The 25,775-nt window shown below is 33.6% G+C and overlaps 1 protein-coding gene across 6 annotated transcripts in view; it reads left to right on the top strand.

The window, feature by feature from the left end:
* Positions 1 to 25,775, top strand: part of FBXW7 (F-box and WD repeat domain containing 7) — a 221,113-nt gene that overhangs the window by 53,259 nt on the left and 142,079 nt on the right. Inside the window, exon 1 of one of the 6 annotated variants that reach the window (XM_045880292.3) lies at positions 14,787 to 14,805. The exons of the other annotated variants lie outside the window; for them this stretch is intronic. The gene's annotated coding sequence lies outside the window, so the exon portion shown is untranslated. Of the gene's footprint in view, positions 1 to 14,786; positions 14,806 to 25,775 lie in introns of those variants that run through there. 6 annotated transcript variants of the gene reach the window in all.

Genomic DNA, 25,775 nt, shown 5'->3' with positions numbered 1-25,775 from the left:
ATAGAAAAGAATAATTAAATATAAGTAGTTCATCTAGGAACAGTTTTCTGAAGCTGGAACTAATATGTTATTAAATTACCTAGAGTGGAAAGTCAAATTTCTAGATGATTTTGTTTTAGTTGTTAAAGTAAATGGCATATAAGAGAACTTTTAAGTTAATATGGCAAAAACAGGGGAAAAATTGCAAAGTTAAGAGTCTCTGAGGTTTCTGATGTTTCATAGACTAACAAAAGGTTGCTTTATTAGCAGCATTAATGAACGAATTGCTTTATTGGCTTAGGCATACTGGTAGCTTTGTAGGTCCAAAGAGCTAAGAGTTCTTATTTCAATTCATGATTATGTTAGAGTAGTGAAGTGAAAGCCATTGACCTTCTCTTAAGCAGAAAATAGAAAGTTTTTACAAATAGATTAAAGCATTATAAGGAATGTGATGAAGAACTAACTTAGCAAGTCACTTAAAAATTTTGAGTTTTAAAAGTTTTTTCTGCATCAATTTTACAACAGTAGATTTTTTAAAATAGACTTAATTGATATTTAAAATAATAACTTCAATGGATTTTTTTGTAGAGGTGGGTCAAATAATTGAAAAAACTGAATTATTACAGTGGATAAACTTTTCAGTTCTCTAAATGGTGAAACATATTAAGAGCCATATGAGATACAGGTGGTATTAAATTTTATAGAAGGTGTAATGCCACATAGATGGCATACCTTCCAAGATATCTTTTATTTAAGTAAATGAAATTCGTTTTGCTTATTAGGATTGTTTGGGAGTGCTGATTTGCTTCTATTAATTTACATCAGAGATTAAAGTAGGAAGAATCATGGTGGGGGGCTGCTTCTGAATCAAAGTTCTTCAAAACAATAGTTTTAAACACCAGGAATTACAGAACTAAGTATTGTATAGCTGTATAGAACTAAGATTTTTTTAACAGCAGTTCATTTACAATTTTAAGTTTCTAAATTATGAAGTATTTAAAAATATAAAAAATAGGGGCACCTGAATGGCTCAGTTGGTTAAGCAGCTGCCTTCGGCTCAGGTGGTGATCCCAGAGTCCTGGGATGGAGCCCTGCGTCGGGCTCCCTGCTCAGTGGGGAGCCTGCTTCTCCCTCTCCCTCTGCCTGCTCTGTGCTCTCTGTCAAATAAACAAGTAAAATCTTCAAAAAAAAAAAAAAAATATATATATAGGGGTGCCTGGGTGGCTCAGTCAGTTAAGCGTCTGCCTTTGGCTCAGGTCATGATCCCAGGGTCCTGGGATCGAGCCCCGCATCGGTCTCCCTGCTCGGCGGGAGGCCTGCTTCTCCCTCTCCCGCTCCCCCTGCTTGTGTTCCCTCTCTCGCTGTCTCTCTCTCTCTCTGTCAAATAAATAAATAAAATCTTTAAAAAAAGTAAAAAAATATGTATATAAAATACAAGGAGGAATTTAAAATGCTCATGTATTCAAACTGCCAAAATTGACAGATATTCACATTTTGCTATAATCGCTTCAGAACTTTTTAAATAAAAACATAGTTGAAAATTACTAATCTCATTCTTTTGTCTTTCTTGTAAGGTAATTACTACTCTGAAGTTATGTATTGATTATGCATGCATTTGTGTAAAAATATTAGTAGTGTTGATTTAGTTTTAAAATGTCAGTATTAACACACTGCTTTTTTTCACAGTGTTCATATCAAGATTATCCATTTTGATGTATGTATGTACTTAAAGTTTGCTTATTTTAACTTCTGTATTATTAGTTTGTTCGATTATTTGTGATGTTAAACTAGATTATTTGCTTTAGCTAGTGCTGCCAGATTTCTCCATTGTAAAGATGCCTTTTTCTCTTTGGTAATTAGTCCCTGCCTGGAGGCTGAATAAACATTGTTTCTTAACAACCTTTCACCCAATGATTTTAACATTCATTGTTGATTTTTGCTTGAATCATTGATGGCATTAATGCTTGCAAAATGATGATTTTTTTAGTTGTTCTTCCCACATTTATTAGCTGGCATTCTTCTGTAAGGGTTTCTCCTCTTCTTTTTACATTATCACTGTGGGCTCATGGATTCTTCTTTTATTCAGTGAATTAAAATTCATTATTGTTATATTTCTTTTGAAGGTTCAGATTGTTAAAATTTAGCCGTGGGAACTCATTCAGTTTTGTTTTTGTGTGTCTCTGTGACATGTCCCATCATTTTTAGAGCACTTATTTGCTTTCTGGCACAACAAAATGTTCCATTCTTACCTTTATGCTTTCCCTACCACAGACCTGGAAATGACTATTTCTCCTCGGACCGTTGTTCCTCTTAGTGGCTATTTACAAGCTACATCGTGGGCACTGGATATGTTCTGTTTATTACTGTGTATGATTGTTTTTAGGGACTCTCTTCATTCGACAGAACAAGTGGGGTTTAAAAAACCACTAATATTTGTAATTCCAATCTAATACCATGGGGTTTTTCTTTTGTTTCATATTTGGATGTCTCTTCTCCCACTGTGAGGATCCTAACAATAACATCAATATACATTTATTCATTTGTTCTGTCCTACAATATATACACGACGTAATATTGAAATTGCCATAACAATACTACTGCCAACTGTAAGCCCAATAAGTAAAGCTTAAGATTTCTATGCAGGTTTTTGTTCATACAATATATCCCAGTGAAGTTATATAGTCAGGGTACTATGCTCATAAGTTATTTTAATTGTTTTTTATGTCATCTTGATAAATACTTGGTTCATTTTTTTTGGTTTGTATTCAGTTTTAGCCCCCATTGTTGATTTAATTTTATTTATTGTTTCGAGTATAGTAAAACGGTAGCAAGGTTAAAAGTCCCAACTACATAAAAAGGCTTTCTCAGAGGTCTTTCTTCTCAATCATTTGTTAACATTTTCACTCATTTTGTAGCTAATCAATTTCATTAGTTTCTGGTTTATCCTTTTGTTTCCTTTTATAAAAATAAGTCTGATTTTTGTGTGTATACATTTATGTTTGTATATATTATTCATATTCTTTTTATACATTTTTGTATTTATACAAATAGTATTTGTATTTATACAAATAGTCATTTCCAGAAAGATACTATATGTGCATATTCTTTATGAATGAATTTGAGCATTAGCTTATTGAGTTCTAGGAAGACATTTGCTGGGTATTTTTATTTGAATAATGTTATTACTCATTAACTTGGGGAAATCAACATCTTTATGATAATAAGTCACCTTTGCAAGAGAATAGGGGATGTCTGTTCAAGTTTACTTTTGTATGGTTCAGAAGTGTTTTAAAGTTTTCCTTATAGAGGTTTTATACATTTAAGTTTGTTCCTAAATATTTTTATCTTTTCTGTTGCTTTTGTAAATACTGTTTTCTCTTCAGTCAAATAAGCCATTTGAGTTTTTTTCCTTTTACTGGAGAGTTAAACTTATTTACATATCTTGATATGATGTGTGTTTTTCTAATTGGTGTGCTGTATTTATTGCTGTTTTATTCTTCTCACACCTGGGCTGTCTCTATTTGAGAATTATTTTCTTAATCAAGGAAGGTTGATATTTTTGTTTTAATGGCTAACTAAGCAGTGGACTTAGACTGTAGGTAATTTGTTTGTCTATGTTAAATGAATATCCTTTGACATTCACTTATTACCTGTTTAACATCAATGAGCTGATTCTTCTTTGTGTTTTTTTTAATCTCCCTTTATTTCACATTTTAAAAATTACATTGTAATTTGTGAGAGAATATAATATTTAAATACCATTCTTCTGTCCTTGTCCATACCTTTGTGTTAGTAATATATTTAAATTTTTTTTCTTCCAAGTTTTTATTTAAATTCTAGTTAGTTAACATATAGTGTAGTACTGGTTTCGGGAGTAGAATTGGGTGATTCATCACTTACTTATAGCACCCAGTGTTAATCACAAGTGCCCTCTTTAATACCCATCACCTATTTAGCCCAGCCCCTCCCCCCCCCCCCCTCCAGCAACCCTCAGTTTGTTCTCTATAGTTGTCTTTTATGGTTTGCCTCCCTCTCTGTTTTTATCATAATATATCTAAAATTAAATATATTCAATATTTATCCCATTGTTTAGTAAAGTTTTTGCCTAAGTTTCCTCTTTTTTGGATGGGATGAAATTCATTTTTTTGTAGATTGCTTATAATGGGCTATGCATAATATATTCCCTGAGTTCTTGCATGTTTAAATCTGTTTCTTTAATAGCCTTGATAAAAAAAGGACCCCTGACTGGATATGGAATCCTTGGTTTACACTTTGCTTCCTTGGATTTCTTTCTGTTCTTTTTTTCTTTTTAAGATTTATTTATTTGTTAGAGAGGGAGCGTGCGCACGTGCTAGAGCACGAGTTGGGAGGGAGGAGCAGAGGGAAAGAATCCCAAGCAGACTCCCTGCTGAGCTTGGAGCCCCATGCTGTGCTGGATCTCACCACACTGAGTTTAGGACCTGGGCCAAAATCAAGAGTCAGACCTTCAACCAACTGAGCCATCCAGGTGCCCTGCTTCCTTGGATTTCTTGATAAAGGTGCTACAATGTTGACTCACTTTGAATGTTGTTATTTAGAAGTCTGATGCCAAGCTTACTTTCTGTCTTTTCTAAGAGGCTTATTAGTATTTCTGTCTGAAGGCCCAAAAGATTTTTTTTTCCTATTTACTAATTAAAGTTTTACTAGGCTGTCTTTTAGAGTTTATTATTCTGGAACAGTTTTTACAAGTATACAGTAGATTTTTCTGGGTCAAAATTCATGTATCTCATACTTCTTCCTGGCCGCGACAACATACATATGTACATTTGTTTTTGTTTTTGGAAATACTTTTTAAATTATAGTTTTAAATATTAGTTCCTTTATTTTGCTTTTGTTCTTCAAAGTTATCAATTATGCATGTTATAGCTTCTTTACAGATCTTGGTTTTTTTTCTTTGATCATTTTTCCCTTTATTTTTATTGACTGCTTGTTCCTTAATTTCCCTTATGGTTTTATTTGAATCCAGTCTTTGTATTACTTATGTAAAAAATGATTTGACTTTTCTTTCTTTCTTTTTCTTTCTTTCTTTTTTTTTTTTGTATCCTCCCAAATAGGGTCAATTCTTATTTCATATCTTGCTGTGTTTCGTCCATTTCTATTCTGGGTTTTTGAGTTTTGTTTATACACACACACACACATGCACGCACACACACTATACACACACAGAGATACACATACATACACATTATAGATAATTACTTTATCTTAGAGTATTAGTTTTTAGTTTTGTGAATTTTTTGTGGTGAGAATTTTCATTAGACGTGTTTGGACTTGGAATTTGTGTTCTTATAGTGGCTTTTTTTATTAGTTTGTCTATTAGTTCTGTTCATTTCTTAGCTCAGCATTACCAGTTGTATGTATACAGGGATGAAGGAGTCCGTGGCTGATAATATTTCTTGTTCAAGAGCTCTCCCTTTTGTTGGTATAGTGAAGTGTAATTTCTTTAATTTATAGGTTTGTTTGTTTGTTTCTGGTCTAGGAGGGGGAAGGGGTTGGTAGATTGTATATTTTTTGAGATTCTTTTTTGTAGAGCAGCCCTTCCTTTCTGTTCTTCAGTAGCGAGCGACCTGATCTACCCTGAGACACCTTTTCTTCATACTTTCCTGTGTACTGTCAGACTTTCACTTTCTGGAGATTATTTTATGAGTTCCACCTACTCCAGGCTCCAGTTTCCTTCTGTTTTCTATGCAGTCTGCTTGATTCTTCAGAATTTGTTCTGCTAAAATTTTATCCCCTTCCACAACTTATGTCTAACTTGGACTCTGTATTTGTTTGCGAGTTAAACTGATGGTGTGGTTTATGGGTGTTTTTATTTGTTCTCTGGGTTGATGCCTTTTTAAAAAATTTCTTTCCGAAGGGTATATGGAGAGATTGGATTTACATGGGGCTGCTGTTGTCCTCTGGGAACCTGGAATATAGTCATTTGACTTTTAACTTTGTTGTACCCCTTTTAATACAGAAATTTAAAGTTTTGATGACAGATATATCAACTTTCTTTATGGTTATTGTGTCTTAGTTAAAATAACATTTTCTGTCTTCATATCTTGTGAGGTTATTCTGTATGGTCTTTTGAAGGTTTTAGTTTTGATTTTCATGTATTGATAAAACTTAACACCTAGAAAGTTTTATCTGGACTAGGTTAATTTTACCTTACTTTTTAAGTGGATGATTAATTGTCCCTGAATCATTCATTAAATAATCTTTTTCCTCACTTATTGTGATGCTACCTTTGTTATGTATCAAATTTCTGTATATACACAGATTTGAATTTGGGCTCTGTGTTCTGTTTCATTGGCCTCTCGACCTAATACTGCAGTATTCACCAATATAGATATATAGTAAGTCTTCACAACTGGTTGGTAAGCTTCCTTTCTTTTTATCCTAAAGTTTTGTGCTAATGTTAGTCCCATATAAACTTTGAGAGAATTATTTGGTCTTGTTTTTAGCTGTGAACCAAAGCAATAGCAACAGTTATTTGTACTTACTAAAACAAGGGATTAACCTTTTATCGCCTACTGTGTGCATGTATTATTTAATCTTAAGCAGTTCTAACATGTGGGTATTACTCTGTTTTACTTTGAAGAAATTGAAACTTAGAAAAGTTAAATAGGGCGCCTTGGTGGCTCAGTTGGTTAAGCAACTGCCTTCGGCTCAGGTCATGATCCCGGGGTCCTAGGACTGAGTCCCACATTGGGCTTCCCTTGCTCTGCAGGGAGCCTGCTTCCCCCTCTCCCTCTGCCCGCCACTCTCCCTGCTTGTGCTCTCTCTCTGTCAAATAAATAAATAAAATCTTAAAAAAAAAAGTTAAATAATTTTATTAAATAAATATTGAGTGCCTACTATATGTATTACTCCCATGTGCTAGAGCTGGAGTGATAAATAAAACTGGTACTAGGGTGCCTTAGTGGCTCAGTTGCTTAAGCAACTGCCTTTGGCTCAGGTTATGATGCCAGGGTCCTGGGATTGAGTCCCGCATCTGCCACTCCCCCTGCTTGTGCTCTCTCTCTCTGTCAAATATATAAATAAAATCTTAAACAAAAAAACAACACTGTTACTAATATAAAGATTTTTTTCTAATATAAAGATTTTTAAAAAGGTGTAATGCTCCTTGATAATTATAAGATACAGAATTGCTTGGTTATTTTGTTTGTTACATGTGTTTTTTTTTTTTTTTTAAAGATTTATTTATTTATTTATTTGAGAGAGAGAGAGAGAGAGACTGAGAGAGAGAGCACATGAGAGGGGGGAGGGTCAGAGGGAGAAGCAGACTCCCCGCCGAGCAGGGAGCCCGATGCGGGACTCGATCCAGGGACTCCAGGATCATGACCTGAGCTGAAGGCAGTCGCTTAACCAACTGAGCCACCCAGGCGCCCCTGTTACATGTGTTTTAAATGGTTAAGAAGCATATTAACTAGAATTTGCAAGATAGACAAAAGGTTCAAAATCACCTGCATAATTGATTCTCCCCTCTACAAAAATATTTTAATTCATATCTACTTTCTTTATAGTTTCTTGGCATATAATTTTTGTTACTACAGTTTTCAATCATGAATACGTGACACGTGATAGTTCTTTATATACCTAACAACATCTTATGTAATTGGGTGTGCCGTATTGTAAAGCAGATCTTTTTAAGATACCACATGACTGCGTTTTAGTAAATAGTTTATTAAAAGTGAACCTTTTTGGATGGGTCTTAGTGATATTGCATGATGGAAGGCATCTATATTAAGGTAATATTTATTTATGTAGCCTTGTTTAGAGAAAAATGATCTCTTTCTAACTTTGCTCTGAATTCATATGTGATAGCCTACTGTGGGGCTGGGGAGTTTCCACTGATAACATAATATGTCCTACTTTAGATCTCATCTACTCTAAGGAGAAGAGTTAAAGGAAGATGATGATAAGCTTGGAGTACATATACAGATTTCTCTTCTGTAAAAAAAATTCGTTTATACTTGGAAGCTTGATTATATAATTTGGGTTATTTGCTGTAATAAATGCTTATTTGCAGTGCCTTTCGAAAAGAGGTAGGCAAGACCTGAATGTTAATTGAATATTTTCCACATGGAAGTAATTGAGGATAGGAGATGTGGGAGTGGCGACTCAGAACTCTTTGAATACAGGGATGTCCAGCCGAGTTTTGTTTTTTCTGGCCATATTTTCAAGTATTTACATTTGGAAAACTTTCCAGTCACCTAATAGGGTTATTCACTTGGAAGGTTTGGAATATGCTATATATTTTCTTAAATACATAAACTTATGCCAAGGTTATGTATATTAGTATATATTATTTCTTCTCAGTGCTAGATAGTTTGTTAGAGTCAGGTTTTGGCACCAGAGAAAATCTATGTTTCCAGATTTTACTCATTTGTAAAGATTATTCTTAAAATAGAAGACAGGGATCTTGATATTTAAAACTTTTGTAAAATGGCTGTTAAAGATGAATTAAATGATAGGTTTAAAAGATCATTGCTACAATTCATTCAGTTACGAACGGAAATTACGTAATTGTTTAATAGTTATCACAAATGTCCGTTGTGGTCATATTTAATATTTATATTTAAAGGAAGACCAAAGACTACTTTTAGTTCCTAGTTTAAAAGCTATTATTTTGACAAATTTTGTTAAAAGTATTAGAAATACATATATATGACACATCTATATATGTTTGTATATATTTGCTTCACGTCATAATGAACTTGTATTTTCTATCATTATGAACTTAACATTAAAGAAAAAATACACCTTATGACCTAGTATCATTTGATTTTACTTCTCACCTTACTCATAATTGTTTCTTTAATTTCAAAAGGAATTTGTGTGGTCCTACTTTTATACCCGATTTAAATAGGAAATTTAGATTTATGGCTGTTCAAACAAAGTATTTGTCCATTAGGGTATGTATTACTGTCTATTTTGTTTATATTGCCTTGTTCTTGATTTAGTAAGGTCTTGCTTTTTATGTATACTTCTTTAGTTGGTGGTGTGGTCTAGTCTGGTCTGGCCTATGTGTAGGGAGTGTGGTGTACCCATAGGATAAACACTTTGTCAGAGCATCACTTTTACTTAAAGAGTTGGAGAAGAGAAACATTGAGCTAACTGTACTTATCATGGTGAGCACTGAGTAATGTATAGAATTGTTGGATCACTATGTTGTACTACTGAAGCTAATATAACACTCTATGTCAGCTATACTTCAATAATAAAAATAAAAAAGACTATTCTGAAATCCGAAGGAAAAAAAAAGAAATGTTAAGCAATTTAACTGTTAGGTAATCAGAAGATTATTTATATAATAGAATGAATTCACAAATAATACAAAGTTGAATGCAAAATGTGTGTTAATTTTTTTTTTTTTTTTAAAGATTTTATTTATTTATTTGACAGAGAGAGACACAGCGAGAGAGGGAACACAAGCAGGGGGAGTGGGAGAGGGAGAAGCAGGCTTCCTGCGGAGCAGAGAGCCCGATGCGGGGCTCGATCCCAGGACCCTGGGATCATGACCTGAGCTGAAGGCAGACGCTTAATGACTGAGCCACCCAGGCGCCCCTGTGTGTTAATTTTTAACGTAAGACAAACATTCCAAGTATTTTGGCTTTCATGTAGATAGACTATTTCAGTCTGTACTCTGCATTGTCATAGGTTAGATGGAACCGAGGATAGGGTGAGATGAGAGAATTATATGTTGATTACTTTTACCTTTGGTAGTATTTTGCTAGGGACACTAAACTGGACTGTTGCGAGAAGTATTGCTTTAAGGTATTTACCCTTGACTCTTCAGGTGACTTTGGATGCCTTCTTGGTGTCTAGGATACCTTCCTAGGAAATTAATTTGACAGAATCTGCTTATCATGTACAAGGTCTCTTTCTGGGTTGGTAGTTTAATACCTAAAGGCTTCCTGATGATATACCTCATGACAACTTTGTCTTCTTTTCTCTAGATCTGTAGAATTTTGATCTTGGGTATTGGTTTCAGTCTTTTTGGTGTTTTGTTGTCATTATTGTTTTATTTGTTAACTATATTCTCATTTTCTTTCTTTACATTTAGTTGGGCTTTATATTTTTCTTCGCATAAATCTGTGTCCTGAGGAAATTTGCATCAGAGCATTTAATAATTAAATTAGCTATTGTGAGTGGATTTATTTTATATGAATAGTGTGCCACAAGTAAATTGTATTGCAGTTGATTTCCTTTTTATGGGTCAAATAAATGAAGAGACCTACTGTTTTTTAGAATGAAAAGCCCAAAATTGTAAAATACAGACTTTTTCAAAGTTTTATCCATCAAACTAATGCAGTTCCATCAAAATCACAACTTATTTTTTCTCTTTGAAGAGTGGGGGAAACTTGACAACTTGATTCTCAAGTATATAGAATATATGAATGAGAATATCCAATAGAAGTTTTAAAAATAAAAATCTGACAGGTCTTTTATGATATATATACTATATACAGTATGCAGTATTATATTATATACTATAATACTACAGCTATACTATAAAGCTGTAGTAATTAAAACATTGATAGTGATACAGGAAGAGCCAGAAAGAGTCCAAATAAATGAAAAATAGGAAAATTGTACACACACACACACACACAAAGCACAGTTGTTTTTTTTTTAAAACATTGAAATGTGATGAACCGTATATTTGAAAAGGAAAACAGATTTAAGTCCATTAAAATGGAACAGACTTCTCTAAGAAAAGATATAACAAGATCAGGCCAGTATAGTAGAAAATATTTGCAATTTGTAGCGAAGTTTTAACAAACATAACAAAGAGCTTCTAAATTTAATAAAACCTAGAAAATGAGTTATGAATAAGGGGAAATAATTCAAAGAATATACATGAATAGTTTTATGAAAGTATGCATAAAGATATATATACACAAATGTGTTAATTACAGTATTATTTGTAGTAGCAAAATGTTAGAAACAGTCTGAATGTCCACCAGTAGGGAAATGGCTACATAAATTCATTTTGAATATTAATAGATTGACTAAAAAGATTAAAATCTGGGTCATGATATAGCAAAACCTCAAAGACATATTATTAATATATAAAATGATTCACATAGTATGATCTTAATTACTTAGTAGAACTATATTGTTTATGGTAATCTTGAAACTGTTCCAAATATCTTATAGGCAAGTCATTTTAGTTGACCTATTAATATTATTAGGAACCATAAATTTAACATTAAGGGAATATAGACAGATACAGTCACTAAAAATCTTTCACTGTCAATTAAACAGAGATATTAATATGAATCCATGATTATACACATATATTGCCCCCTCCTATCAGAAGGGCTTAGAAGCATCAGCAATAGCAGTAGCAATAATTACACTTAACATTGATAACATGGTCTCTAAATATTGTTCCTACTGAAAAGGATCCAAGGCTTCTGTGAAAAATTGCAGATTCTAGGTCTTGGGCAGAGAAAACCACACAGCCAGAAAACAGAAAAGTGCTTTAAAAGCTGTTGAATCACATCAACAGAACCCCAAATCACAGCAGTTCCTACTGGCCAAATCTGGAACTATCTGAGCATTGGTGAAAGGATGCTTGTAAATAATGATAAAACCTTAAATTGAAAAAATAATTTATGAGTCTAGAGTGATAAGAAGAGGGATAAGGGAAAAGGGAACCCTTCTTTAGAGAAGAAAGAAGTTAACACATTTTTAAGTAGTGTTAGAACTAGAAAATTATCATACTGAAAACCCCAGTGAAACAATTTAGGACAGACACATTAGTGAGTGCCAAAACCTTTGGGGAAGGACTGCTGGAAACAGGATATATACCTAATATCAAGTTATTATCCCATATATCACTTACTGTTATAAAGGGGAAAATGTGCCTTTATAAACAGGAAGATCTGTAAGTCGCCACTTGAACCAAGTGGTTCAAACAGAGGATATGTTTCTTGCTGTGATCTATAATACTTAAACCTTCGGAGTCTTCTTGCCTAGTATGTTTATTCTGTATCCAGTCAGGTTCCCATAACCCATGAATTGTCACAATCTTTTATTAGTTGTAGGAGCTTTTCTGTAGCCTTTGTCTACGTTTTCTATGTAGATAGTCATGCATACAAATAAAGACCGTTTTCATTTCTTAATTTCCGGTTTGTATGTCTTTATTCTTACTTTTTTCCTAACTGCACTTGCTAGGACTTCCAGTAACGATGCTGAGTAGAACAAACGTCTTTGCCTTGTTCCTGGTCTTTTATTAGTTGTTTATTGTTAAATATAGAATTAGCTGTAGGTTTATTTAGATGGCTTTTAGTTGTTGAAGGAAATTCCCTTTTATTCCTACTCTGCTTTATTTTTTGTTATTTTTAATGAGAAATGGATGCTGGATTTTGTCTAGTGCCTCTTTAGCTATTGAAATGATCATGTGGTTTTTCTTCATTAATGTAATATAATTCCTTGTTTGATTTTCAAATATTGAACCAGCTTTGTAGTCTTGCCATAAACCCTACTTGCTTATGAGCTTTTATTCATTTTTATATTGCTGGGTTGAGTTTGCTCATTTTGTTGAGGATTTTTGTATCCTCATGAAGGATGTTGTTTCTGCTATTTTGTTGAGGATTTTTGTATCCTTCGTGAAAGATGTTGTTTCTGCTATTTTCTTTTCTTTCTTTTTTTAAAGATTTTATTTATTTATTTGACAGAGAGAGAGATAGCGAGAGAGGGAATACAAGCAGGGGGAGTGGGAGAGGGAGAAGCAGGCTTCCTGCCGAGCAGGGAGCCCGATGTGGAACTCGATCACAGGACCCTGGGATCATGCCTGAGCTGAAGGCAGACGCTTAACGACTGAGCCACCCAGGCGCCCTCTGCTATTTTCTTAAAATATCTTTGTCTTGCTTTGGTATTTTGAGTTGGGAAGTATTGCCTCCTCTTCTCTTTTCTAGAGTAAATTGTGTTTAATTGACATTGTTTTTCCTACATGTTTTGTAGTATTATGAAACCATCAGAGCATGTGATTTTTGGCAGAATTTTAACTACAAATTTGTTTTCTTTAATATATACTAGAAAATTCAGGTTACTTTTTCTTTAATAAATTTTGGCAGTTTTTCTCTTTCAGAATGAAATGATCCATTTCATCTTAGTTGCTGAATTTGTAGACATTAATTTGTATTCCTTAGTTATTTTAAGTATTTTGTAATTATTCTTTTTGTGTCTTTTTGTGTCTAAAGTCTATAGTGAGATCCCTGCTTTCAATCCTTGTTTTGGTAATTTATATTATCTTTCTCCTTTTTTCCCTTGATTAGTCTTGATAGAGGTTTATTAATTTTATTGGACTTTTAAAAGAACCAGCTTTTGTATCCATTTTTCTCTATTTTTCTGTTTTCAATTCCATTTATCCATTCATTTCTGCTCTTTATTATTGCCTTCCTACTGCTTGCTTTGAGTTTATCTTGCTCTTCTACGTCTGTTTTCTTAAGGTGGAATCTTACCAATTTAAAACTTTTCTTCTTTTTCATTTCTAATATAGGCATTTAATGCTATAAATTTCCTTCTAAGCACTACACTGATTGCATCATACTAATTTTGATATGTTGTATTTTTATTTTATTTTGAAGCACAAGCTTCATAAGAAGTACATTGTAAAAATTGGCAATTTAGAGGAACTGTGAGGAATTCAGAAATACTTTTAAGGTTTGTGGGAATGTTGAAGAAAATGGTTGGGGCTTAACTTTATAAAGGTGTATTTGTGTAGTGAAAAGGATTATAAAAATGGAGATAAATTGTATCAAAACTTTTTTTTTTCTTTTTTAAGATTTTATTTATTTATTTGACAGAGAGGGACACAGCGAGAGAGGGAACACGAGCAGGGGGAGCAAGAGAGGGAGAAGCAGGCTTCCCGCTGAGTAGGGGAGCCCGATGTGGGGCTCGATCCCAGGACCCTGGGATCATGACCTGAGCTGAAGGCAGACGCTTAATGACTGAGCCACCCAGGTGCCCTGAAACTTATATTTTGTAGTGTTGTAACAGGTGGGGCAAATCAGATATTTCAAAGGTACCATGAATTTACTTTTAGATTTGTTGGTAGTGTCTATGATAATGTCATCAGAATGTTGAGGGATTCCTTTCAAACTCTGAGGTATTATATAAGTGTTGATTTGCAGTTTTGAAGCAATCAAGCAAGATGCTTGAGAGGATAAATACTGAGTGCTGTGCCTTCTTTGTTCAGGAAATAGAAATGCAACATGAGATTTTTAAAGTACAAATTTACATCTTTCGTAAAAAATGTGATGTGTGAAGGTTTTTGAAGACATTTAAAGGCTATCTAGGATTCACTTCTGTATAAGATGGAGATAGGACTATTGATTTGCACTGGGCTGATTTGTGAAATATTGTACTTAGGCTAAATAGAATGGATGATGGGTAATTTGAGAAATGATTTCTAATGCTTTGTTCCAGGTAATTCAAGATCTGATATCTAACTGCTTACAACTCTTGACTAGCTGCGATCCTGCTTTTTTTATATTTGATACTAGTCTAGCTCCAGCTTTTCCACCTACAAAATTAAAATAGAAAACAAAAAATAACAGTATACTAGGAAAATATATCATTAGCACTATTTAAAGATGCTAGATTTTCAAATATGAATATTTACATGGTTAAAGTTCATGAGAAATCTTTATTAAATTTATTGCTGAGTGAACAGTGTGCAGTCACTGAATTCATCCTGCGTCTTTTATTTTAGGGGAAGACTGTTCTGCTTACATCCTTATCATCCTCTCCGGGATCTTTTGTATTACCAGAAATCATGGAAGTTAGGTAATTTTTCTAATAAACCCATGTCTAGTTTCTGCAGGTTCTTTAGATGTTGGATGGGATCTGTTGGTTCTTAAGTTTCAAGGTGAACCATATCTGTAATCCTCACCCTTCTCCTGGTATTTATCTTGTTTTGCTGAGATGTGTGACCTCTGGAGAGATCTCCCTTATATTCACTAAGTTGGTCTTTCTTTTTTTAGGAAGATAAAGCAAACTTCTCTTGAGGGAAGGTTTTTTTTTCCCCTCTTCTAGTTCTAAGGTGCCTCTCAAATTAACAGTTTTGTTCCTATCAAAAGTTTCTCAAAGTGGGAATGGTTAGTCTTACATTATTCTTGGTAAGTAACCTGGTGAATACCATTTAGAAAGCTAAATACCTGAATTAGAAGAAGCAGGTGTCTGGCTTGGGGGCCGGGTGAATGGTTAGACTGATTTAAAAAAATCAGTTTTGTGAAAGGGTTGCTTGTGCATCTTATGTCTCAGAACTGCACCTGAGTGGCCAGCTACCTTCTTGTAGAAACCTGACGATAATTTCTGGCTGATTGGAGGTTTGGAGGAGTCTACCAGGCCAGGCTCTTAGGGATAGAATAACACAAGACTGAGGAAGGTTATTGTAAGGTTTTGATGAGTTGTGTAAAGTTAAGATTGTCCAAAAGAAGCTCTGCCTCTGGGAATTGTTCAGGGAACTGAACTTTCGGAGCTTATAGCATTCTGTTCCTCTGAACATTGTCTTAAAGACTCATACAACAAAAAAATCAACTCAAGACAAATAGGTTGTTGTTGTGACTGATAAGGGTGGTTTCCATCAAGATAAAAGTTTTCAAATTTGATCAAATAATGATATTTAAAGAGAGGAATAGAAGTTGGTTAGATGAAATCATAGTTATTATGTAAATACAGTGGAAAAGTGGATGAGTGATAGGACTGTTTGTATTTTGAATAAGGAAGGTACCATTGTAAATATCAACCTAAAAATTTTTAGCTCTGTAGGATTACTTATTTGCAAGGCTTTTCTTCAAAATGTTATTGGCTTTAAAATTTTTAAAAGTTATTTATTAAAAAAATTTAAAAGTAACTCCACATTTTATTTTTTATTTTAATTAATTTATTTTCTTTAAGTAAGCTCTATGTCCAACATGGGTCTTGAACTTACAACCCCCAAGATCAAGAGTTGCATGGTCTACCAACTGAGCCAGCTGGTGCCCCCCAAATTTTTTATTTTTAATTGAAGTACAGCTGACATATTATATTAGTTTCAGGTGTACAAGATCGCAATTTGACAATTATATACGTTACGAAGTGTTTGCCATGATAAGTGTAGTTACCATCTTTTACCATACAAAGTCATTACAGTCTTATTGACTATATTCCCTCTGCTGTACTTTTCATCTCTTTGACTTATTTTGTAACTGGAAGTATATACCTCTTAATCCACTTTATCTGTTTCACTTCCCTCCCCCCCATCCCCTGGCAACCACCAGTTTGTTCTCTGTACGTGTGAGTCTGTTTGTGTTTTGTTGGTTCATTTGTTTTGTTTTTTAGATTCCACATAAACGTGGGATTATATGGCATATGTCTTTCTCTGTCTGACTTATTTTAGAGAGCATACTACCTTCTAGGTTCATTCATGTTGTTGCAAATAGCAAGGTTTTATTCTTTTTTATGGCTGAGTAATATTCCTGTGTATGCGTGTGTGTGTGTGTGTGTGTGTGTGTGTGTGTGTACACACAATATCTTCTTTATCCATTCATCTTTCCATGGACACTTAGGTTGCTTCCATATCTTGGCTATTGTAAGTAATGCTGCAATAAACATAGAGGTGTACGTATCTTTTGAATTAGTGTTTTTGTTTTTGTTGAGTATATACCCAGAGGTGGAATTGCTGGATCATATGTTAGTTGTATTTTTAACTTTTTGAGGAACCTTCACAATGTTTTCCATAGTGGTTGCATCAGTTTACATTGCCACCAACAGTGCACCAAGGTTCCCTTTTCTCCATATCCTTGTGAACACTTGTTTTTTCTAGTCTGTTTGATACTTGCTTGCCATTCTCACTGGCGTGAGGTGATATCTCATTGTCATTTTGATTTGCATTTCCCTGAGGATGAATGATACTGAGCACCTTTTCATGTGTGTGTTGGCCATCTGTATGTCGTCTTTGGAAAAATGTCTATTTGGGTCTTCTGCCCAGTTGTTGTTGTTATTATTATTATTATTATTATTAGAGGAGAGAGGGCCAGAGGGAGAGGGAAGAAGGATTTTAAACAGGCTCCGTACCCAGTGCTTGAGCCTGACGTGGGGCTCGATCTCAGAACCCTGAGATCACGACCTGAGCTGAAATCAAGAGTTGGATGCTTAACCCACTGAGCCACCCAGGTGCCCCCTCTGACCATTTTTAAAATTGGATTATTTGTTGTTTGGTGTTTAGTTATATGAGTTCTTTGTATATTTTGGGTATTAACCCTGTATCTGATATGTCATCTGCAAATATCTTTTCCCATTCAGTAGGTTGCCTTTTCATTTTGTTTATGGTTTCTTTCACTGCAAAAGCTTTTAGTTTGATATAGTTCTAATTGTTTATTTTTGCTTTTGTTCCATTGCCTGGGGAGACATATACAAAAAAATATTGCTTAGGCCAATGTCTAAGAGTTTACTGCCTATGTTTTCTTTTAGGAATTTTATGGTTTTAGATCTTACATTTAAGTTTTTAATCCATTTTGAATTTATTTTTGTGTATGGTGTAAGAAAGTGGTCCAGTTTTATTCTTTTGCATGTAGCTGTCCAGTTTTCTCAACACCATTTAATGAAGAGACTATCTTTTCCCCACTGTATATTCTTGCCTCCTTTGTCAAAAGTCTTAAGATTTTCTAAGCAACAGGGCCAAGTAGTTTGCCTTAACATTTTTATGAATGCTTGGCTTGATCATCTGATTGCTTTTGAAATCAATTTCTGAGTTAGCTATTAATACTTTTAATATGTGTACAAAATTACACATTTGTAAACCTAACTTGAGCCGGTGTAGAACAGACATTAGCAAGATTTTATGTAAAATTTTCTCTAGTATTAATAGACAATTATAAGGAATTTTTTGCTGTTAAAATTTATATTTACATTGAAACTATTCTCAAAACTTATTAATACAAAGTGGCCAGGCATATTTATCTATATAGAGTCAGTAGAAATAAATTGAAATATACTGTTAGGAAATTCAGATTTTTAAATTAGTACATATCATCAGTATGATGACCTGAAGTTATTTTACTGTGAAGTAATTTTTCATCTATTTTTTAAAAATAAACTTTTAAGGGGCACCTGGGTGGCTCAGTTGGTTATGTGTCTCATCTTGGTTTCATCTCAGGTCATGATTTGGGGTTGTGAGATTGAGCCCTGAGTCGGGCTGCACGCTGGGCATGGAACCTGCTTAAGATTCTCTCTCTCCTTCTGCCCCTGCCCCCCACTCATGTGCATGTGCTATCTCTAAATAAATCTTAAAAAAATTATAAAAACTTTTAAAATAATTGAAGTATAATTTACATACAGAAAATTATAGATTAACTTTTCTATATTGATAAACTTACAAAGTGAACATACCTTTGTAGTTGCAACATAGATCAGTATATCAACTTATCTGAAGCTGCCCTGTGTCCTCTCCCAATCAAATAACCCCTTCACCCAAAGTTAACTACTATTCTGACTTTGTGATGAGAGATAAGTTTGTCTTGTTTTTGAATTTATTAAATTAAAAAAATGTATATATACACACACACCCACACCTGGCTTCTTTCAAACAGCATTATGTTTGTGAGATGTATCTTGTTTTGTGTATGACATTAGTTTTCTCATTTTCACTGAGGTTTAGGATTTCATGAATATGTATATGCTACCTTTATTTCCCCCCTTTGCCAGTGGACGGTTTGGGTTATATAGAGTTTTGGGCTCTTTAGATAAAGCTGCTGTGATAAACTTTGTGTATAGCTTTTTGTGCACATATGTACACATTCTATTGCTTGTGTACCCAGGTATGGTATTACTTAGTCATTGGCTATGGGTATTTTCACCTTTTGTAGATACTTCCAAATAGTTTTCCATACTGGTAATACTAATTTACATATCTCCCGGCAGTCACTCGCACTTGGTTTTTAGATAAATCTTACTCATTTTGGTTGGTAATAGTTTCTTATTGCATTATCTATATTTTCCTGATAGTGATATTGAGTACCTTTTCAGTATGCCTATTGGGTTTTAAAATTATTTTTTTGTGAAGTTTTGTTTGGCCTTTAGCCTGTTTTAAAAATTGGGTTGTCTTGTTCTTGGTGACTTATTTTTCTAAAATAATATTTTGTTCATGAGTCCTTTGTTGGATATGTGCATTGCGAATATTTTCTGCTGCTCTGTAGCTTGCATTTTCACTTTTTTAAGAACATAACCTTTACATTTTATTGAAGTCCCATTGTTGATCTTCATGTCTTGTTTAAGAAATTTTTGCCTATCTGAAAGTCATGACGATATTTTTCTGTCATCTCATAGAAGAAGCTTTATTGTTTTAACCTTCATTTTTAAGTCTCTAATACACTTTTTCTTCTTCCTTTTTCAATGGCCTATGGATGGATAAATTTGATGGATTTTAACAGTAGTAGTGATAGAAAATCTTTTGGGTGTGGCTTACTATAAGAAAACATTTGTATTTTATTTTGTATGTAGTATTGTAAATTCTGGTATGATACCATTTTCTGTTAGTAAGATACATGATTTGTATTCTGGTAATTCTTTAAAAGGAATTTAAGAACACTTTTGTTGACTCTAAAAGAGACAGTCTAAGTTTATATTATATATACACATATATTTTAAAGATTTTATTTATTTGAGAGAGAGAGCAAGAACATGAGCATGAGCAGGGGTGTGTGGGAGGGGCAGAGGGAGAGGGACAAGCAGATTCCCCATCAAGCATGGAGCTGACACAAGGCTCGATTTCAGGACCCCCGGATCATGACCTGAGCTGAAGGCAGACACTTAACCGACTGAGCTAGTTTTATGTAATATTACGTCTTGTTTCTTTTTTTTTTTTTTTTAAGTAGGCTCCACACTCAATGTGGGGCTTGAACTTAAAACTCTGAGATCAAGAGTATATGACATTCTCTACCAACTGAGCCAGCCAAGTGCCCCAGTTTTGTTTCGTTTTTGAAGAGTCATAGTACCATGCCTTAAAGACATTGGATTGTGCAAAGGCAGCTGCTATATCTCTAAGTAGGCAACTTAATTTCTATAAGGCTTGTTTTTTTAATCTGTAAAATGGGGAGTAAATGAGGTAATTAAAAGTGTGTTTAAGTTTTTTCAAGTCCTGAACAATGTGCCTGGCAAACAATAAAAGCTCTATAATATTTAGTGCTTTTTTTCTTGCATTTTGAACTTTGTTTTGAAGGCTATTTTGACTTGACACTTGACTGAAAGGGTATATATTATAAAATTATTTACAACTTACTTTTGTAAATAGTAAAATTAGTTTATACATTTCCTTTTATTATGGGTAAAATATTTTAATTTTTTTTCTATTAACATTAGGTTGATTTTATTTTTTTATTGAGAGAGAAAGAATGAGAGAGAGGCGTCCCAACATTAGGTTGATTTTAAAATGCTCCTTACTTTAATTTAAAAAAATAGAATGAAGGGATCCTGGGTGGCTCAGTCAGTTAAGCATCTGCCTTTGGTTCAGGCCATGATCCCAGGGTCCTGGGATTGAGTCCTGCATTGGCCTTCTTGCTCAGTGGGGAGCCTGCTTCTCCCTTTGCCTGCTGCTCTCTTTCTCTCTCTCTCTGACAAATAAATCTTTAAAAAAAAAATAGAATACTTTGTAAAGAATTTTTCTACCTCAGTGACTAGTACTTTAACTCTATAGTTAGATTGTCTAGGTGCTACTTACAAGGTGATAACTACAGATACTAGAATGTAGTATATGACATTGTATGTTAATGGTCAGGAAGAATTTAACATATGAGTGCTTCTCTGAGACAGTGTTAGTTTGCTGTTGTCTTGGTCTATAATTTTAAAATCTGATTTGTTATAGAGCTCATTCTTTGTAGTCTAGTAAACTCTGCCAATCTAATAAACTCTGCCAATATCTTGATAATTCATTAGCTTTTCTATATATTACATATAAAATTTAAATTGTTTATAAGATTAAGAAAAAATGTTTTATATTTATCATGTGCCAAAGTTTCAGCATATGATTTGTGTTTCAGTGTTGTAAAAAAACCCCAAATTATTCTCATACAAATTGGATTCTTGGGTAGATTTTACAGAGTAGGGGTAACTTCTGAAGTGGGAAAACTATTCCTCCTCCTTCTTCCTTTTCTTCTTCTTCCTCTTCCCCTTGCTTTTCCTCTTCCTCTTCTTTTTTTTCTTATTTAGGGAGTCTCAACCAGCAGGGGGACTTTTAAAAGGCTGTTAAGTATTAGGTAAGTACATATTCTCAGTGTTAAATGTTTTACATATTATTTAAGTTTGCATGTATGTTACCTTAATGTCGTTTACAATAACCAGTGTAAATTATAAATATAATTCATATTTCTTTTAATTTTTACCTGGTACTGGAGTTTCTTTATATTTATTCTGATCTCCTTCTGATTCTTTGTACACACTGTATTTAGAAAATTCTTTGAGTGTGCAATCTAAATATTAAAAGACTTCAAATAAAGTAGTAGTCTTACTGAACAGGAATGCTAATACTTTGGTGAATGAAACAGGATTATCCTCATGTAAGATTTTTGTAGCAGTTTTCTATTAGCTGTTGATAGTAGTACAGATTTCTTTAGCCATTCATTACTTGACTCCTCCTTACATTAGGTTCTGTTAACCCCAGTAAGTCAACATGAAGACCAGTACTGTGGTAAGGCCCTAAGCTATTTCCTATTTGCATTCCTCCAGTTTCTTTGTAATAACAAAATATGAAGAATTTCGTAAACATATGCTTTCACTAAGTAAAGCTTTTACTTTTTTATTTTGACTGAAAGTAGACAGTTAATCCTAGAATGTGTTTTACTTTACATTGTATTTTAGACTCTGGTGACTGTATAGATTAATAGTTAATAGTGATAGATTTAAAAATTATTAAATATACTTCAGCAGTGTGAGGCATTGGTTTATCAAGTGTCTTAGTTTAATTGTTTTAATGTAGTTAGTGAAATATTATTAAGAATGAATACATTTAGGAGCGCCTGGGTGGCTCAGTTGGTTAAGCGACTGCCTTAGGCTCAGGTCATGATCCTGGAGTCCCGGGATCGAGTCCCACATTGGGCTCCCTGCTCGGCGGGGAGTCTGCTTCTCCCTCTGACCCTCCCCCCTCTCATGTGCTCTCTGTCTCTCTCATTCTCTCTGTCTCAGATAAATAAATAAAATCTTTAAAAAAAAAAAATGAATACATTTATTTGATTAGCTAATGGAAGTTTCCTAGATACATGAAGAAATATTTAATAATAAACATTGATTTCTTTTATTATGCTTTTTGATGTGTTTGAAAGAATAAATATTTAACCAAATGATGTTTCTAAAATTCTGTAATAATCACAGTTGATGCTTAAATATTGAACAATTATAACTCTTCAGCTTACTGTATATTTATAATAAATGTAACATTTTAAGGAGCAAATGATGTTAAAAAATCTCAAACAAATTTTACTACCTAAAAATGTGGTAACGGATTTCTGGAGATATATTAAGTAGAAAAAATTAACATAATATTTTTTTCCCCATTGATGCATATATTTGAGTTAGTTTGAGGGAAGCAGTCTTCTTTGCATTGTATATACTTACATCATATATTTCATTTTTGCAAATTATTTTTAGTAACTGCTTTATTGGAATGCACTTTACATATCAGAAAATTCATCCCTAAGTGTACAATTTAATGGTTTTTAGTATATTCAGAGATGTACAACTGTCACTACCATCTAATTTTAGGACACTTCCATCCACCATTTTATCCATTAGCAGTCACTCCCTAATTCCCTTTAAACACCTTTCCCTGTCCCACCGCCTGCTCTGCCTCCAAGCAACCACCAGTATATTTTCAGTTTCTATGGGTTTGCCTATTCTGGGCATTTCATATAAATGGAAGCATATACTGTTTGTCCTTTTGTGTCTGGATGCTTTCACGTAACAATATTTTCAAGGTTCACCCATGTTGTAGTGTGTGTCATTCATTTTTATGGAAAAAACATTCCATTGTATACCACATTTTGTGTATCCATTCATTAGTTGATGAGTTGTATCTACTTTTTGGCTATTAGGAATGCTTCTGCAGTGAACATTTTTGTATAAGTTTTTGTGTGGACGTGTGTTTTTCTTTTAGATAAATGCTTAGAGAGATGGAATTGCAGGGTAATGTGATACCTCTCTGTTTAACTCTGAGGAACTGTCAAAGTGGCTGCACTATTTTATAATCCCACCAACAGGATATGAGGGTTCCAGATTTTCCACATCTTCACAGACTCTTGTTATTGTTAGGCTTTTGTGTGTTTTAGCTATCCTAATGAGTGTGAAATGGTATTTCATTGTGGTTTTGATTTTCATTTCTATACTGACTGATGATGAGCATTATTTCATGTGCTTATTGACCATTTACATATGTTGTTTGGAGAAATGTCTGTTCAAATCTTTTGCCCATTTCTTAATTGGGTTGTCTTTTTATTGTTGAATTGTAAGCATTCTTTATATATTCTGAAGACTATTTCCTTATGATATACATGACTTGTAACTACTTTCTCCCATTCTGTGGATTATCTATTCACTTTATTTCTGGTGTCTTTTGAAGCAAAAAAGTTCTTAATTTTGATGATGTTCAATCATCTGTTTTTTGTTGTTGTTGCTTGTGCTTTTAGTGTCATACTGCAAATGTATTTTTTAAAAAGATTTTAGTTATTTGAGAGAGAGAGAGAGAGAGAGAGAGCATGAGCAGGGTAAAGGGCAGAGGAAGAAGCAGACTCTGCGCTTAGCAGGGAGCCTGATGTGGGGCTCTATCCCAGGACTCCAGGATCGTGACCTGAGCTGAAGGTAGACGCTTAACCTACTGAGCCACCCAGGCACCCCGCAAATGTATTTTTAAATAAATATTCATTGATAGTGCAAATCTGTGACAAAGTTTAAATTATTGTAGGACTGTGAAGTAATGGCATTTCTTGTGTTTGACAGCCAAAGCCCAAAGGAAGCAATTATCTTTGTGCTTCAATTCCTTAGCTAATTGTTTTAAGCAAAATGTTATATTTTGATCCCATGGGTTACCATGAAAATGTTAGCTGTGTGTGATAAATTCATTGATACTAGTCTCGTGAATTCATGTTTAGTTTTTTGGATTGGGTAATACTTTAGTTTATCATGGCAGTTAATGTGTGTTTGATGTCAGACCTTAATAAACCATTGCCTTTTAGGCTGACACTATTATCTGAGTTCTTTTCTCTGAAGAGAGAATAGATTTTGAGAATCTTCCTGGTTTTAGTCTTGTGCAGGATATTTGTTGGCAGTAATATTTTGATGTATTTGTAAACTTACATGTGGAATATGTATAGTTTACCTCTGCTTTAGTTAGGTATGTGTCTTCTTGATTTTTATGGGACAATTTTAGTTCCTTATTTTTTATCATTGTGTGGCTTCTATCAATTGAAGGCATATTTCAGAATGAATTGTTCTATACTGTTGTCTAATGTAGGTTTATAGAGAAATGGCATATAACAATGGGATATCACCATTCTAAGTAGCCTTGGTCTTCTGTGTGAGGGCAAGGGATTGTAATATACTATAGTAAATATATTTTTATTAAGGAAATTTACTTTTGTTTGTATCATTCGTATTATCTAATACTATTCTGTATTAACTTCAAATAATCTGGTCTATTTTTATGAAATTTTATAGAGCTAAGGTTATTGATACTCATCTTTTTAGTTGATTTTAAATCATGGTATCCATTGGTTAACAATCAAGTGTCCATTGGAAAGGTAATATTGTTCTTCAGTTTGGTATTTTTATAGTTTCTGTTATACCATCCATGGACATTTTGCAATGGAAAAGGAAATAAAAACTGACATATCTCATTCATGATGGTGTTACATTTTCTGTTGTAATAAAAAATGAAAAGATTTAGTTGAGAGTTACTTCCTTCTATGGTATATGTTGCATGTGGTAATTAAGAGGATTTTGATAACCTATTTATGGCTGAGTTAAGGTAAAATGGTTTTTGTGAACTATATTTTCCTTCTCTTGTTCTATATGCTTACTAACATAATATATTCACTGAGTATTTATATTTGAAATGTGGGTTTAATATTAATTGACCCCTTTTTCTTACAAGAGTAAGAAGGATTACCCTTTAGTTAAACCACTAATTTGTCACTGAAGTCAGTAGGAGCTGCTTTATACTGTAGGTAGCAGATTCTCAGCCCATGTCTTCGAGTTTGCTATTCTGCTGATGTGATTCATTAATATACCTTGGCCAGGGTTGCATGGATAGAACAATTAAACTATTCTTTATCAGAAGGGTCTTTCACTACTTACTAATCTTACTGAGGAAAGCTCAAATGGACTTGGATTATTCTAAATGTCACATTATTTTTGTACAAATGTCCGAAGACCATTACACAGTAGTAGTTGACTCCCTTTTCTCCCAGTACAATTTATGTAGTAACATTATACAAGGAAGTTTTCCTAAAAGTTTTTTCCTTCAGAACTTACCTCTTTTTTAATGAAAAACTTGATCCAGAGTAACCCACCTTTAATTTAATCATCATCTCAATTTTATTCTTATGAATACTCAAGGTTTCCATTCTCCTAATCTTTCTTCACAAATTTCCCAGTCTATTAATTGAAATAATTACAACTGTTCATGGACTACCTAGATTTGCTAGAGTTCTACCCTATTACTGTCTTTAGAGTTTTCTAGTATAAATCAGCACTTTTCCCTTAGCTTTAGCCTCAGTGCTTCCTGGTAATCC

This window comes from Mirounga angustirostris, unplaced genomic scaffold, assembly GCF_029215605.1.
Source record: "Mirounga angustirostris isolate CCGP_5_RB_7025 unplaced genomic scaffold, mMirAng1.0.hap1 SCAF_2, whole genome shotgun sequence".
Classification (NCBI taxonomy): domain Eukaryota; kingdom Metazoa; phylum Chordata; class Mammalia; order Carnivora; family Phocidae; genus Mirounga; species Mirounga angustirostris.
Note: the sequence above shows the minus strand (reverse complement) of the source record. Positions and strands in the feature narration are given on the sequence as shown.